The sequence below is a fragment of the Tiliqua scincoides genome, chromosome 10 (assembly GCF_035046505.1).
Source record: "Tiliqua scincoides isolate rTilSci1 chromosome 10, rTilSci1.hap2, whole genome shotgun sequence".
Taxonomy (NCBI): Eukaryota; Metazoa; Chordata; class Lepidosauria; order Squamata; family Scincidae; genus Tiliqua; species Tiliqua scincoides.
The window spans coordinates 18,200,061-18,216,587 of NC_089830.1; the positions used below are offsets into that span (position 1 = coordinate 18,200,061).

The window sequence follows — 16,527 nt, forward strand, 5'->3', positions numbered from 1 at the left end:
TTTTTATAGGAGCTCTGTTGCAATCTCCAAAGTTTCCCAGGAATCATTCTGCACTTCATGGACCTGGGCTGATTCTAAAAATATTGCTACGGCACAGTCCTGTACACGTTTGTTCAGAAATAAGTCCTGTGGAACTTGCTCCCGGGAAAGGCTGTGTCTAGGACTGCAGCCTTTAGTGTCTGAAATGAAATGACATTGAAAAACCTAAACATTACTAGCGACCTTGGGACAGATTTGAGATCAACATTTCCTGAATAGTGGTTGAAAAATTCCATATTGTTCATCTATTGGATTCTAAATTAAGCCGAGAGGTATTTTTGACCTTTGTCAGAAAAGGAGATACAGCTTTGCGCATCTCAACCTCCCTTCCCAGGAGCTCTGCCCTTGCGCATTGCGTTGGAATAAACAGGAATTTCTTGGAAATCATAGCTGTACTGTCTGTGGCAAAGTTTATTGCTAGTCACCTCTTGCTTAGAAAACGTGTTACCACCAAGCACAGCACGTTACACAGCAAATTGTAAATGTGTCAACCTGTAGGGTGTGCAAGTAGCAACCGGTGATCTATCAATACAATTTGTTGTTTATCATGGTTGTGTGTAGCCTCAGGGGGTACTCGATATAACAAGATATCTTGGCATCCTGTTGCCACTCTCTGGCATCTGGACATTGAAACGAAACCTACAGCGAAAACCAGGAGACTGTAATATGCCCATCTTGGCTTGCAACCTGTGATGGACATGAATCCATCCCAGTGGCATCTATAGGGGGTGTGGCAGGTGCAAGCTGCATGGGGTGATGTGCACGTGGGGGAAGGGCCAAAAAAATCTGGGTAATTTTGAATAATGTCATCATATGTCATTTGATGCCGAACTTCATGCAGAATGCAATGAAAGAGACAGCATTGAAGTATCTCTAGTCTATCATAGCCAAAAAGCAGGGGGCGGAGCAATGGGTGCATCACCAAACCCACTGCTCAGGGCATTGTCCCACCCACTGCATGGAGGAGGTTCATCATGGGGGTGACATACTGGCCTCCCCAGAACATACTGGGTGTTCTGTCCAATCCTGTGTCGATTTGCATCGGTAGCGAGGATGCTCTTTTGGAAGCATTAAAGTCGGAACCAATTCTGTAAAAGAAACTACCCAGAGCAATCCTATGATTGGCTCAAGCCTAAACCACTTCTAAAGGAAGCCCCTATACACCAACTACCATCATTAAAAGGGTTGAAATTGACATGAATTTTGCTGTGTCAGAAGATTCAGGAGAATAATCCAGCCATCTGTGCCTGCCCTAGTGGACTCTGCCCTTCAGGAGTGCCACGTAACTTTTGCTGTTCCGCAACAAGACTGGTTTATCCATTGGCCAAAAAAAAAAAGTAGCTTCAGCTGCCTGCCTTTCTTTCATTCAACTTTTGGGGAAAGTACCACCATCACTCATTTGATTCACTTCGTTGTCAAATGTGATGGACCGAGTCCTGCAGGCTGAGACGTTGGTTGCGTGCCAATTGCCAGCAGAAAATGTAACTGTTAAAGTTCTATGTGTGTGTTTGATGGGAGGCACCCTGCAGCTGTAAAAGACTGTACATATCTCCAGGTTTGGCCCCAAAACTCTTCACACCTGAGGTGGCATGCCAAATGCAGCCCCCATTGACGTGACAACCTCAGCCCCTCCAACATCCTAGCCCAACACTCTTCTCTCTTCCACATCTCCTCTTCCTCTCTGTCCCCCTTTCTTTCTAATCTAAGGAATGGGAGGAGGAGCTGCAGCAATGAAGACAAGAATGCAGGCAGAGATGGGCACCCCCATCAACTTGCTCCCTGAAGCATTCAACTTCAGTTGGCCTCATGGATGGGCCGGCCCCACATGCACCATAAAACCCATCTGGAACAAATCAAATCTCAATCAGTGTTGTAGAATCAGTTACCAGTTATATATTTTTAGGTTGGCATCTGAATTAGAACCAAACTGGAGGGTTAAAAATATTCCTCAGCAACTGTTACCCTGCACATGCCTGATCTCGTCTGATCTCGGAAGCTTAGCAGGGTCAGGCCTGGTTAGTACTTGGATGGGAGACCGCCTGGGAATACCGGGGTGCTGTAGGCTTATACCATAGTCTTTCGAGGCTGAAGGTTGCCAACCAAAAGTATTCCTTGCCAAGAGGATCCCCATCCCACCCTGTTTGGTTGTCCTAATACAGTGTTTCTCAACTGGTTGTACAGGGACCACCAGCAGCGTACTTGACTGGTGGTGCTTGTGGGGACACCTGGACACCTGACGGCCAGCAGTGAGACCAGGAATGTAACAAAACAAACAGTAGTAGGAGGCTCAGCTCAATGGGCTGAGCTGCAAAGCATGCTTTTCCACACTCAAAAAAACCCTCCCATTCATTCTGAGCCTCTTACTGGTGTTTGTTGCATCACATCTGGCCTCCCAACCCAGAAGTAACGCGCGATGATGTCATCACCAGTTACTTCTAGTGGTACTTTGAATAGGTGGACCATGTGACGTGGTACAACGGAGGACAAACTTTGAGAAATACTGCTCTAACTCTCTCATTTTCACATTCTGGATGCTCTGAGGTGTAGCTAAACCGTATTTATAAAATATTTTTAAGCAGGAGTATATTTTATGCATAAATTTATGTGTAAATATAATTTACGTTATTATTTACATATATCTCCCACCCATTCTATAGGAGGTGAGAATAAAGTATATGGGTGGGGCTAAGGTCTTTGTCTTAACGACGGTCCTGTGAGGCAGGCTAGGCAAGGCTTTCTTTTACTCCTTACTCTCATAACCAGGAACTCCTCAGTCCATGCCCAACGATTATCAACACCACTCCACTGAAACTTGGAGATGTGGGTTGCAAAATGTGGGGGGAGGGGAAATAATCAGATAAAAAGAGTAATGAACAGAAAGTCATCCCAAGATTTCAGTATCCTGACCCTCCAAGTTTTCAGTTCTATAAATGTGAACTGTGATTCTCATGCCTGTAGTCCTTTTTGACCTTTGTCAGAGAAGAGGTGTTTACTCCTACCTCTCCTTCAGATGAGCCAGACCCTTGCAAATCGAGCTGGGATCATCATTGCAGTAATTGTACTGTCTGTGGCAAGAGTTTATTGATATTTGCTCATGGAAAACATGGCTAAGGATTGCTGTTTGGGGAAATGCGAGGCAGGTTTTCATGGCGCGTTCCCTAAACCTAAACAGGTTGGTGGAACTTGGCCAGACAAAAGACAAGAACTGAAACAAAGAAAAGATTTCTTTACCCACTGTGTAATTAATCTACGGAACTCCTTGCTGCAGGATGCGGTGATGGCACTTGGCCTAGATGCTGTTAAAAGGGGGATTGGACAGATTTATAGTGGAAAAGTTCATCATGGCTTATAAATCATGAGGGCTATATGCAACCTCTGGGTTTTAGAAGAGGAATACCCCTGAATGCCAGATGCAAGGGGGTGGCAACCAGATATGTCAGTGGTTCTCAAATGTTTAGCACTGGGACCCACTTTTGAGAATGAGAATCTGTCAGGGACCCACGGGAAGTGATGTCATGACCGTAAGTGACGTCATCAAGCAGAAAAAGTTTAACAATCCTAGGCTGCAATCTTACCCAGGAGTAAGTCCCATTTTCTATCATTGTTAAAAGCATAAACAGAGCAGTCTGTTAAAAGTACAGATCTGTTACATTTCCCCAAATGCAGTCACATACCATGGTAGCATCAAGTCTAATATATTAAAGAGAAAATAGTGAAATGAATGGGGACCCACCTGATATTGGCTCACGACCCACCTAGTGGGTCCCGACCCACAGTCTGAGAAACACTGGGATATAAGCCGCCTTGGATCCTTTCTGAGAGAAAGCCGGGGTATAAATAAAGTAAATAAAAAAATGAATAATAAATCAGTGTGAGATATAGGAAGTTGGGCTATGTGAAGTCTTGGCCTGATCTAGCAGGGCCCTTCTTAAGTTCTTAATGGAATTTACTTTCAAGTGAGTATGCTTAGAATTGCAAACTAAAGGATAAAAAATGGGCTTATCAGAAATCTGCACTCCCTGTCTATGCTGCCCTGAAGGAAATGTGAATAAGAGTGTTCAGACAACATACACGAAGATCAGGATTCATCGACAGGACCTTGACTAGTGTAGGTGGGGCATTCTTTGTCCGAAGTGCTTGGGTCCAGAAGTGTTTTAGATTTCAGATTTTTCCGTATTTTGGAATACTTGCATCTACATAATGAGAGATTTTGGGAACGGGACCCAGTCTAAACACAAAATTCATTTATGTTACACCATATACACAAAGCCTGAAGGTAATTTTATACAATTTTTTTTTAATAATTCTATGCATGAAACAAGTTTTGTCCATGAAACACAGTTTGTGATTTTATTTCTTTAGGCAAAAAAAAAAAGAATGTTGGCGCCCATAAAACTTCCATATTTTTGAATTCCGGATAAGGGTTGCTCAGTGTGTACGTCCCTTGAAATCTTCCCTTCTCTATTTTTCCATGGACTAATTTCAGTTCTTCTCTCTCTCCCCCCCCCCCCACCTCTAGCACCTTGCTGTCAAAATTATTCACTGCTTCTGACCATTCTGCTCCTTAAATCTGTTCACTGGATTCCTGGTTGTTCCAACACAAACTCTTTGTCCTTGTCTTCATAAGCTTTCCAGGGCTCTGTCCCTCCTTCCCTCCCTTCTTCATGCACACCCTACAGCACTCCTTTTCACTCTGGTCCAGTCCATCTAGGAGGCCACTTGAGATGGTTGCCTCAGGCACAGCTTGCTGGAGGACCAGTGATTGCCTACTTGCCTCCTTGAGCATGGAAAAGGGGGACAGAAAGGAATGGGGATGGGGAGAGAATACTGAGCTAGAACACTGATAATGCTCCAAATGGTTGGCAACCTTCAGTCTTGAAAGACTATGGTATAAGCCCACAGCACCCAAGCAGCAACTGTTACCCTGCACATGCCCGATCTCGTCTGACCCTCAGAAGCTAAGCAGGGTCAGGCCTGGTTAGTACTTGGATGGGAGACCGCTTGGGAATACTGGGTGCTGTAGGCTTATACCATTGTCTTTCGAGACTGAAGGTTGCCAACCAAAAGTATTCCTCACCAAGAGGATCCCCACCCGGTATTCCCAAGTGGTCTCCCACCCAAATACTAACCAGGCCTGACCCTGCTTAGCTTCCAAGATCAGACATCTGCAGGGTAATAATGCTCCAAACCTTCAGAAAATGCAGGCTTAGAGTGTCTTACCCCACAGTTCCTGGGACTCCATTAAATATTCTTGTTTCCCAATCATGGTTATTCTTTTTTTTTTTTTTTTTTAGCTATTGTGGAGCTGAAGGGCATTAAAAAAAGAAAAGAAAAATACCTTTGTGGTCAAAAAAAGCCACTGGCATCCAGTTCCATTTACGTCTGAGCTATCCTGTTGAGTGAAATTTGCCCACAAATGCTTTTGTGGTCACCTACAAGGTTAAACTGGCCCCACCTGTCAGAAGAGTGATGGGTATGCCTGTCTAAGCATCAACCTCATTGCATGTGGTTGGGGTGTGTGAATGCGCCCCCCCCCCTTTCAGGAGATGAAGTGGAAGATGGAAATAGGAGCCCAATAATGGTTGGTTGTGGGCCTCCTGCAGCTCAGCTGATCACGGTATCCGTGTGACAATCTAAAGTGTATTTAATTTGAGGCCCCCCCGTGGTAGTGGAGGAGTAGCTGTTTGCTGTCTGGGGCAGGAATTTTGGGAACTGTGCCTTGTTGATTAGCCTTGCAAATGGGCTTTTTCTCACGCACTTGAGTCTATGTGGTTTCCCCTCTGTGTCTAATTGCACCTTTTGGGGTGAATTGGATGAGGGCCACAGCACAGGGAGAAAGGATTGAATCTTCCCTCTCCCTCGGCTACAACCCTGATCCAAGTCAGGAAGGGGTGCCAGGTCTGATGAATCCCAAAACTGGTGATTTCTGATGCAGGCCCTGGTGATGTTACAAGTCTGTCGACACTTGAAAAACGGGCTGGGGGGGGGGGGGGAGAAAGGATCTGATACCAGGGCTGAGCTCAGTGGGAAAGGCAGTGTGATGTAGTGGTTAGCAAGGCAGACTGGGATCAAAGAGACTTGGATTCTAATCTCCACTGAACCGTGATGCTCTTTCAGTCTAATCGACCTCACATGGTCATCATGAGGATAAATGAGAAGGGGGCAAGAAGAACCACACTGAACTTCTCAGCTGAAGTGTGGATATAGGTCATCAATAAACAAGGGGATGGATATTAATGGCCTAGTATTAACCTTCATAGAATCATAGAAGGGACCCACAAGGTCATCTATTCCAGCCTCCTGCCTGTAGCAGGAAATCCTCCTGGAAAATCTCCAGCAGGTGCCTGTCTCTGCCTGAAGAACTCCAGCGAGAAACCACCCATTGTCCCCAGCGATCTGCTCCACTGCCTTCTGGGTCATTGGATGGAGTTGATCTCATGGATGGTTAGAACACGGAGCAAGAAGTTCATTTGCCCTGCTAACTGGGCAAAGAAGTCCTCATTAAAGGGCTGACTCTCTTTTCTTCCACAGCGGAGAAATTATTATCCTTTTGCTCAAGCACCCAACACAAGGTGTAAGTTTGATTTCAACTGGGCCACGCTTATTAACTCACACAACAATATACAGACACTACAGTAGGTCCTAATCGCTGTTACTCCAGCCCCAATAGTGTGGGCACCTACGTTGGTGGGGGGGGGGGATATAACACTCTGCTCTTTATTTCTCCAGATTCTAGGATGTTTCCAGCCTGACTCAAAGCTGTAGATCATCAGAAGCTAATCAATGTTTCTCAACATCAACCCCAAGGGGATCAAGGTAGTTGGATTACACTGTCTCTCCCCCCCCACCCCCAGTCAGATATCCTTTGAGGTAGATTTTATAACCAAGCCAGAGTGGTCTCCACCCAGCAACCCAGAGGCAGACAGTCTCTTGAGATGAGTTCCTCCCGCCCCCCCACATTGCTAACCCCTGGATTTGAGGAAACTAAGAATACATGTTAATGACATCTTTTCTCCCCGGTTGCTGAAAAATGATCATACCAAAGGTGTGTAGCAGAAATCTCAAGGCTTTCATGGAAGGGTGAAAAAGGACTAAGTGGTAATAAATGCCCTCTTTTTCCCGCCATGTTTCCCGGGGAGCCAAACTCTGATATCGCTTCAATGTCTTTTTTTTCTCCTGCACAGAAAGTGGATTCCTTTGCAAGCCTGCGACAGAGAAGGCAAGTTCCAGCAAGGTGTTACTGTACTCCTGAAATTGGCGCACCGTCTTGGCAGAGGGCCACGGGACTTGGGCACTGATGTTATCGACTCTCCAAAGCAAAAGCGTCTGACTTTTTACTTACTTAAATGGAGCGCTGCCAAAAAAAAAAAAAAAAAACCGAGGGGAGGGGGGCAGGCTGTTATTAAGGCAATGCTCAGGACTTGGTATATTTCACGATCCTGTACAAAGGTACTAGGAATCCTTTATGTGCATAGCAACTTCATGAAAATCCATCCTTCACAGCTTAGGAACTGCTCCTCAGAGCAGCAATTTTCCATCTTTTTCGTCTCATGGCACACTGAAAAAGCACTAAAATGGTCAAAGTGCTTCATCAATTTTTTTATCATTGACAAAGCACACCGCACCGCTGGCAGAGCGCTCACATCCCCAATGGCCATATTAATAAAGTGCCCTGCCCCAAACTCCTGCAGCACAGTTGAGGACAATTCATGGCACACCAATGTGCACCAGTGGTTGAAAACGGGCTTTCTGGCTAGGCCTAAAGACTTTGTTATTTAGATCAGATTTCTGGGTCTGGGACCTTTTAATATTGGATATTGTGGTTTTTATGCTGGTTACATTTTATGGGTCTGCCCCTTTGTTACTGATTGCTGCTAGTTTATGATTTTTGTTTTCTGGTTTTTAATGGGACATTTTTAATGTTGCTTTATTGTGAGTAGATTTTTAATGTTTGTGGTTTTTTATAGTGATTTTAGTTTTAAGCTGCTTTGAATGCCCTTTGGAAGATAAAGCAGGTAGAAATTTAGTGTTTCTCAAACTGTGGGTTAGTGGGTCATGAGCCAATTTCAGGTGGGTCCCCATTCATTTCAATGTGCATTTTATTTTTGCTATATTAGACTTGATGCTACCATGCTATGTGACTGCATTTGGGGAAATGTTACAGACCTGTACTTTTAACAGGCTACTATGTATATGTTTTGATCAATGATAATCAATGGGACTTACTCCTGAGTTTGGTGTGGATAGGACTGCAGCCTTTGGGATGTTTGGGGAATTTTTTTTTAAACAGGTCAGCAACTGTTCAGGAGGATTAAGAACATAAGAACAGCCCCCACTGGATCAGGCTATAGGCCCATCTAATCCAGCTTCCTGTATCTCACAGCAGCCCCACCAAATGCCCCAGGGAGCACACCTGATAACAAGAGACCTGCATCCTGGTGCCCTCCCTTGCATCTGACATAGCCCATTTCTAAAATCAGGAGGTTGCACATACACATCATGGCTTGTAACCCATAATGGATTTTTTTCCTCCAGAAACTTGTTCAATCCTCTTTAAAAAGGCATCCAGGCCAGATGCCATCACCACATCCTGTGGCAAGGAGTTCCATAGAGCAACCACACACTGAGTAAAGAAATATTTTGTCTGTCCTAACTCCCCAACACTCAATTTTAGTGGATGTCCCCCTGGTTCTGGTGTTATGTGAGAGTGTAAAGAGCATCTCTCTATCCACTTTATCCTTCCCATGCATAATTTTGTATGTCTCAATCATGTCCCCCCTCAGGTGTCTCTTTTCTAGGTGGAAGAGGCCCAAATGCCATAGCCTTTCCTCATAAGGAAGGTGCCCCAGGCCCCGTAATCATCTTAGTCGCTCTCTTTTGCACCTTTTCCATTTCCACTATGTCTTTTTTGAGATGTGGCGACCAGAACTGGACACAATACTCCAGGTGTGGCCTTACCATTGATTTGTTCAACGGCATTATAATATTAGCCATTTTGTTCTCAATACCTTTTCTAATGATCCCAAGCATAAATTTGGCTTTCTTCACTGCTGCCGCACAATGGATCGAACACTTTCATTGACTTGTCCTACCACCACCCCCAAGATCTTTCTCCTGATCTGTCACAGATAGCTCAGAACCCATTAGCCTATATGTGAAGTTTGATTTTTTGCCCCAATGTGCATGACTTTACACTTACTGACATTGAAACGTATCTACCATTTTGCTGCCCATTCTGCCAGTTTGGAGAGATCCTTCTGGAGCTCCTCACAATCACTTCTGGTCCTCACCACTCAGAAAACCAAACACTAGTTTGGTGTCGTTCACAAACTTAGCCACCTCACTGCTCAACCTTGTCTTCAGGTCATTTACGAAGAGGTTGAAGAGCACCTGTCCCAGGACAGATCCTTGGGGCACACCGTTTTTCACCTCTCTTCATTGTGAAAATTGCCCATTGACACCCACTCTCTGTTTCCTGGTCTTCAACCAGGTCTCAGTCCAGGAGAGGACCTGCCCTCTAATTCCCTGACTGTGGAGTTTTTTCAGTAGCCTTTGTTGAGGGACCATGTCAAATGCCTTCTGAAAGTCCAGATATATAATGTCCACGGGTTCTCCCACATCCACATGCCTGTTGACCTTTTCAAAGAATTCTAAAAGGTTTGTGAGGCAAGACTTACCCTTACAGAAGCCATGCTGATTCTCCCTCAGCAAGGCTTGTTCGTCTCTGTGTATTTTGAGATTCTATCTTCGATGAGGCATTCCACCATCTTACCTGGTATAGATGTTAGGCTGACCGGCCTACAGTTTCCCGGGTCCCCCCTCTTTCCCTTTTTAAGATCGGGTGTGGCATTTGCTATCCTTCAATCCTCTGGCACTGTGGCCGTTTTGAGGGACAAGTTGCATACCTTAGTCAAGAGATCTGCAACTTCATTCTTCAATTCCTTAATAGCTCTTGGGTGGATGCCATCAGGGCCTGGTGACTTATTGATCTTTAATTTATCAATGAGGTCTGAAACATCTTCTCTTTTAACCTCTATCTGACTTAATTCCTTGGTCAGGAGGGGCCGTTCGGGCAGCGGTATCTGCCCGAGGTCTTCTGCCATGAAGACAGATGGAAAGAACTCATTTAATTTCTCTGCCATCTCTAAGTCTCCTTTTATCTCCCCTTTCCCTCCCTCACCATCCAGAGGGCCAACCGCTTCTCTGGCGGGTTTCCTGCTTCGAACATATTTGAAGAAGCTTTTATTATTCCCCTTAATGCTGCTGGCCATGTGTTCCTCATAGTCTCTCTTGGCCTCCCGTATCACCTTCTTACATTTCTTTTGCCACAGTTTATGTTCCTTTTTATTCTCCTCATTAGGGCAAGACTTCCATTTATGGAAGGAAGCTTCCTTGCCCTTTACGGCCTCTCTAACTTGGCTGGTTAGCCATGCAGGCACCCTCCTGGACTTAGTCAAGCCCTTCTTCCTTTGCGGTATACACTTCCACTGGGCCTCTATTACTGTTGATTTGAGCAACCTCCATGCTCTCTGGAGAGACTGGACTCTTTTTACCTTCCCTTTCAACCAGCCTCCTCATTTGAGAGAAGTCCGCTCTTTGGAAGTCAAGGGTTTTTGTGAGAGATTTGCCTGGTATTCTTCCCCGACGTGCACGTCAAAACGGATCGCAGCATGATCACTGTTCCCCAATGGCTCAGTAACACTGACATCTCTAACCAGGTCCTGAGTACCGCACAATATTAAATCCAGAGTCACCCGTCCTCTGGTGGGCTTTCTCGCCCAGCTGCTGAACTGGCACAGATGCTAAACTCGAGGTACCTTACCTGGCACTTTGTTCCCGAGGCACTGGGTGTCCCAGAGGCCACGTGCACTTCTGCAGAGAGGCTCACGCGGTGGCAGGCACTAGCTTTATACTCCTAGCTAGCTCCTCCTCCCTCCCTCCTTGCTGATTGAAAAGGGGCTGGTCTTCCCAGGTGAGATTTCCCTGAATGGGGTGCTTGGATTTGCCTAATCGGGCTCTTATCAACTCCTAAAGGTCAATTGCTATGGCCTAAAGGACAATGACTATGCTAAATTGCCCTGGCTGGGTGGGAACTGGCCCTTGCTAGGTTCTTACCCTTCTACTTCAGTTCTCTGAGGCTGGACTGTTTTTTAACCTCATGTTGGTTTTTTATTTGAGTTTAAATTGCATTGGTTTAAGAGTTTTTTGGCTGTGCAGAACTTACACACTAAGGTTTAAATCCTGTTTAGCCCTGCTAAAATCCTGCTTTTATTAAGTGTGCACCTTTATTTATTTATTTATTTATTTATTGCTCTCACCTAGATCCTGTGTCCTAATTTACTGAATCTTTAGATTATGTTCTAACTTAGATTAAGTTTAACTTGGGTTAAGTATAGGGTTAATTTAAACCAAGCAGAAAAACTTGCTTTCCACTTTATCCTCCTCTGTTTTATTTATTTTTCCAAGTGCCTGTACCTTGGGCTCTTACTCACAAGTAGGACTCTGCTCCTGCTCAGAGTAGACCTCTGTATGCACTTACGTATTTATTTTTATTGCCCTCACCTAGCTCCTATACCCCACCTTGCTGGACCTTAGTATCCCTCCCTCAGGTTAGATTAGGTGCTAACTTAGGTAAAGCTTAGGTAAAGTTAAGCTAAAGATAAAGCTAAATTTCAATGTTGATCTAAGGTTGATTTAAGGTTAGAAGACAAAGAGTTAGAAAGAGTACGCTTACCTTCTCCTTTGCTTCCTCCTCTCCTCTTCACAACTCAGGGAGTCTTCCCTCTCCTTCACCAAAACTCAGAGGTCCACTTGCCTTCCCCTTCTCCTCGCACAGATGCTAAACTCACAGTGCCTTACCTGGCACTTTGTTCCCGAGGCACTTGGCGTCCAAGAGGCCACAAGCGCTTCTGCAGAGAGGATTAGGAGGGTTCTTCTTTATTTTAACTAAATGTTTAGACTTATTGTAAACTTTTAATTTACTTACTAAATTTGATTTGATTTTGTTGTAGGAGGGTGTTAAAAATTTCCCTGCTTGATGATGTCACGTCTGACCATGACATCACTTCCAGGTTAATGATATCACTTCCAGTGGGTCCCGACAGATTTTCATTCAAAAAAGCGAGTCCCGGTGCTAAAAAGTTTGAGAACCACTGTAGTAAATAAGTAAGTATGTGATTGTTTAGAAGTGATTTCCCTTGCACCATGTGTCAAGAGAATTACTCCTAGGAGAGTGTGTATGACATCCTAAAAAAGGAGAATTTGGATGGTGGTCAGAAGAATTCAGCCTCTGGAGAATTTCAGGTTTGATTTTTTTCCCCTTTCATTTAAATTCTTGTTTCCAGACTTAATGACTATGAAAATAGGGCTGGAAGCTCAGAAGCCAGGTGTGGGAGGAATGGCAGTTCAGGCACTGAATCCTATTTTCATAGTTTCAGGACACCAGCTGCCTTGTACTACTCGTACTTCCTCTTCCCTCCTGTGACAAACATGAGCTGAATGGCTTATGCAAAGTTAGAGGCAAGGGAATTTTCCCCAGTCTCTCCCTCTATTGTTGTTTATTGCTCTGCCCTGAATTCCTCTTCTTATCAATTTCTGATTTAATTAAGAAAATGTGGAAAATTAGTCTTAACACTCTGGGATTTCCCTTGTCCTGAATTCCATTTCCCCTCGCTTCCGATTCAACTAGGAAAATTGCTAAACTTAATCTGAAAACTGGAGCCTGCACAATTTCCTTTAGCATCCAGTTGCCTCTGTTCATTTACATACCTTGCATCAGTAAACCCTATGGGTAATGAGCATAAGAACATAAGAAGATCCCTGATGGATCAGGACAAAGGTCCATCAAGTCCAGCCTCCTGTATCTCACAGTGGCCCACCAGTTGCTTCAGGGAACATGCAAGATCAAATGAGACCTGCATCCTGGTCTCTTGTGCAGTGAAAGAAAAGCAAACAAAAGGGGGTGATGATGATGATATCCCTTGTAGTTGCGTGTGTCCAAGTTCTTCCAATGGACAAGTGTTATCAAAGTGAATGAAAAAAAGAGCAGGGCTGTGCTGAAAGCCAATGATAATAAACAAACAAAACAGTGTGGAACAATGGCAATCTGTACATATTTATTCTCCTACCACCATGGTTTTGTTGCACAGCTTCTCATCCTACCATCAGGGCTGGGGAGCTGTCTCCAAAATAGAAGGTGAGGGATTGAGGTCTCCGAAATAGAAGGGGAGTTGTCCAGCATAGAGGTCACTGGGAAATGATACAACATGAGGTGTTGCATTATTCACTGAACAGCTCAGCTTTGTTGAGTACACATCAGTTTTATTCTCCTCCTCTTGACCAGAGATGAGAGGTTTCATGGGAGGTTTCATGGGGGGCTTTGTTCAGCGTTGCTTCTGAAGTCCTGGGGTGATTTTGAAGAGTCGGGGAATGGAGGTAAGACCAGTCAAGGCTTGTTGCCTTCTCCAAACCTACAACCTCAAGTTAGTGAGGAATAGTCTTGGTCTTGGGAGTGTTCACAGTTTTTTTGTTTTTTTTAATTGTAAAACATTGATAGTCCCAGCTTTTTCCTTATATTTCAGGAGCCCAAAGTCAGCCCAAAGTCAGGTGGAATCATCAGATTCCACCATGAATAGATGTGCGTAGCTCTTCCCCCCATCTAATGTATTCTGAACGTAGCAATCAGGCTATCAAAAAATGCTGCAATAATGGATTGGAGGTATCTCCACAGTGGCATCACTAGGGAGGTGCAGGGGGGTGCAGGCTACACCAGGTGACCTGCACTGGGAGGGGGGGTGACACCACTACTGGCCAAAATTTCTTAAAATCTTGTTATTTTCAAATAAAACCATCATGTTATATATCAATCAATGTGTAATTTCATGCAGAAAGCAATGAAACACTGCATTGAAATATCTCTATTTTATCAAAAGTTATAGCAAAAAAAACAAGTGGGGGGCTGGGTGATGGTACATCACCATGCCCACTTCCTGGGGTGTTGCCCCACCCACTGCATGGGAGGAGGTCCATCAAGCGCTGGCCTCCCGAACCTGCTGAAGCAAACCCTAGTGATGCTACTGTGTCTCCGTCAGATTGGATCTTGCCGGCCCTTGAACCCTTGCTTATCTAGAAATAAACCAGCAGTAGCCAAATGAAGAAATCCACCTAGCTAAGGAGGAAGCTAGAGGTAGATGAATACAACAACAACAAAAACCCCGACAAAAATTGAAAGATTAAATTGCACAGGACTGTGTAACAAAAAATCAACAGCAAGGGAAGGTTGGGACATTGTTTGAGTCCTGATAATTGCACACATTCCATTACTCATGGGGATTGTTGACAGAAGGCACTACAGTTCCTGCAATTAATAATCATAGTATCTACCAAGGTTAAGGAGTGAATTTCTCGAGAACTAGGACTCACTACAGTGTATGTATACACACAGCCCTATCTGCATCAAAACTGCAGATAAGTTAAGTCTATTTTAATACATCAAAAGGATTCAAGCCAAGTTGCATACGCAGAACGGAGGTGCTCTGGTGAGTGGGTGAGACGGAAGGAGTGCTGCTCGGTTTGTCCACGCGGAAAATCCCATCCTAACCAATTGCCGGTCTTCCTGGCTTCTGCTGTCCTCTCTGTCTGTCATCAATCTGAGGTCTTCATTCTGCAAATGTCTTTTGCCCCAATTGACATTGTGGGAGAGATTTGCCTCTCTGCTGGCTGGCAAATCACTTGCTTTTTTGGTGTACGTATCAATTATAGATTTGATTGAATTCTTAGCACAGCTCCTCTGCCTGTTTCCGGGTTCTAGCAGACATAGGAGGCATTGATGTGTGTATTTGTGTCCCTGTGTATATATGTGCTGCTTGGAATGCCTTCTAGATTGACAGGAATGTAGCCACTGTTGATAAGCCTGATTAACTGAGCCAGAGCTGAATTGATGTGGAGTGGATCACTCGTGATTTGCATATTAGTCAGTCCTTTGATGGTCTTTTGTCCTGATCCAACAGACTTCTTTTTAGTGGGGCTTTTTCCCAAATAAGGGTGCATAGGATGGCAACCTTAGGGCCCAATCCAATCCAGCTTTCCAGCACTGGTGCAGCCGCAATGTAAGGGAGGTAAACCGCGAGGTAAGGGAACAAACTTTCCTCTACCTTGAGGAGGCCTCTGTGACTACTCCCCATGGGATCTACTGCACGCCCCACCGGCGCAGCTAAACTGGCACTGGAAAATTGGATAGGATTTGGTCCTCAGTCTGTTTGTTAGGCAAACTCAAAAGATACAAAGTGCCCAGGATCACACCTGAAGGGGAGGGGGAGAGCTCCTGCACGCTTCAACTCATTTATCTATGTAAAATGTTGTGTTTGTTGAAAAGTGGTGTAAAGGTTTATTTAATTTTTTTCTTCATGTTAGAAAAAATACATTAAGAACACAATACAAACACAAATTATTATAGCGACAACATTTATATACCGCTTTCCAATGAAAAGTTCACAAAGTGGCTTATAGAGAAAATCAAACAACTAATGGCTCCCTGTCCCAAAAGGGCTCACAATCTAAAAAGATGCAAAAGAACACCAGCCACTAGAAAAGACAATGTAGGGTGAGGAGGGCCAGTTACTCTCCCCCTGCCAAATATAAGAGGAGCACTCACTTGAAAACCCAGTTAGCAGCCTTTAAAAAAAACACACAAAAAACTAAAATATATCTGTTTACGAGATGACTAAGAAGAAGAGTCAGGGGGATATAAGGATACCTAAGCAATCTATACAGTTGCATATTTCATATACTAAATGTATACATCTAGGGCCGCCATTTTCAATCTTTTTCATCTCATGGCACACTGACAAGCACTAAAATTGTCAAGGTACACTATCAGTTTTTTGACAATTGACAAGGCACACCATGCTGCTGGTGGGGGACTCACATCCCCCAATGGCCCTACTAATATATGACCATCCCCCCAAACTTCTGCGGCACACCTGCAGACAGTGGCGTAGCTAATGATTGCGTAGCCCAGTGCCAAGCTCAAAATGTTGCCAGGGAAATGATGTCTCAACCGGAAGTGACATCATGCCCGGGCTTTTTAAAAGTGAAAATTGGAAGGAACCCACGTCCTTCCCCCAGCAGTTCGAAACCGACTTGCTCTGCTGCCCCCCCAGTCACTGGCATAGCTAAGGCATCTATCTGCTACCTGGGGGTCAAAGATTTGTAGTCCCCCAGACAAAAATCAAAATTAATTAATTAAATAAATAAAATGTGTGCCCCTGATTGGTTCGAGACACTGTGCTGGGGTGAAGAGGGATGGTTATCCTCCCCCTGCTAAATATAAGAGGGGCACCACTTGAAAAAGTGCCTTTTTACCCAGTTAGCAGGGGTGACTGTATTATGATACATGGAAATGTGAGCTGAGTCGTATTAACACTTCCTTTATTTCATGTTGTATCATGATAACATGACATTGCAATATGTCAATAACATAATAACATG

At 44.4% G+C, this 16,527-nt stretch overlaps 1 pseudogene; it reads left to right on the forward strand.

Annotated features, from left to right (window-relative positions):
* Positions 1-1,984: 1,984 nt before the first annotated feature.
* Positions 1,985-2,103, forward strand: LOC136661991 (5S ribosomal RNA; annotated as a pseudogene).
* Positions 2,104-16,527: the final 14,424 nt, after the last annotated feature.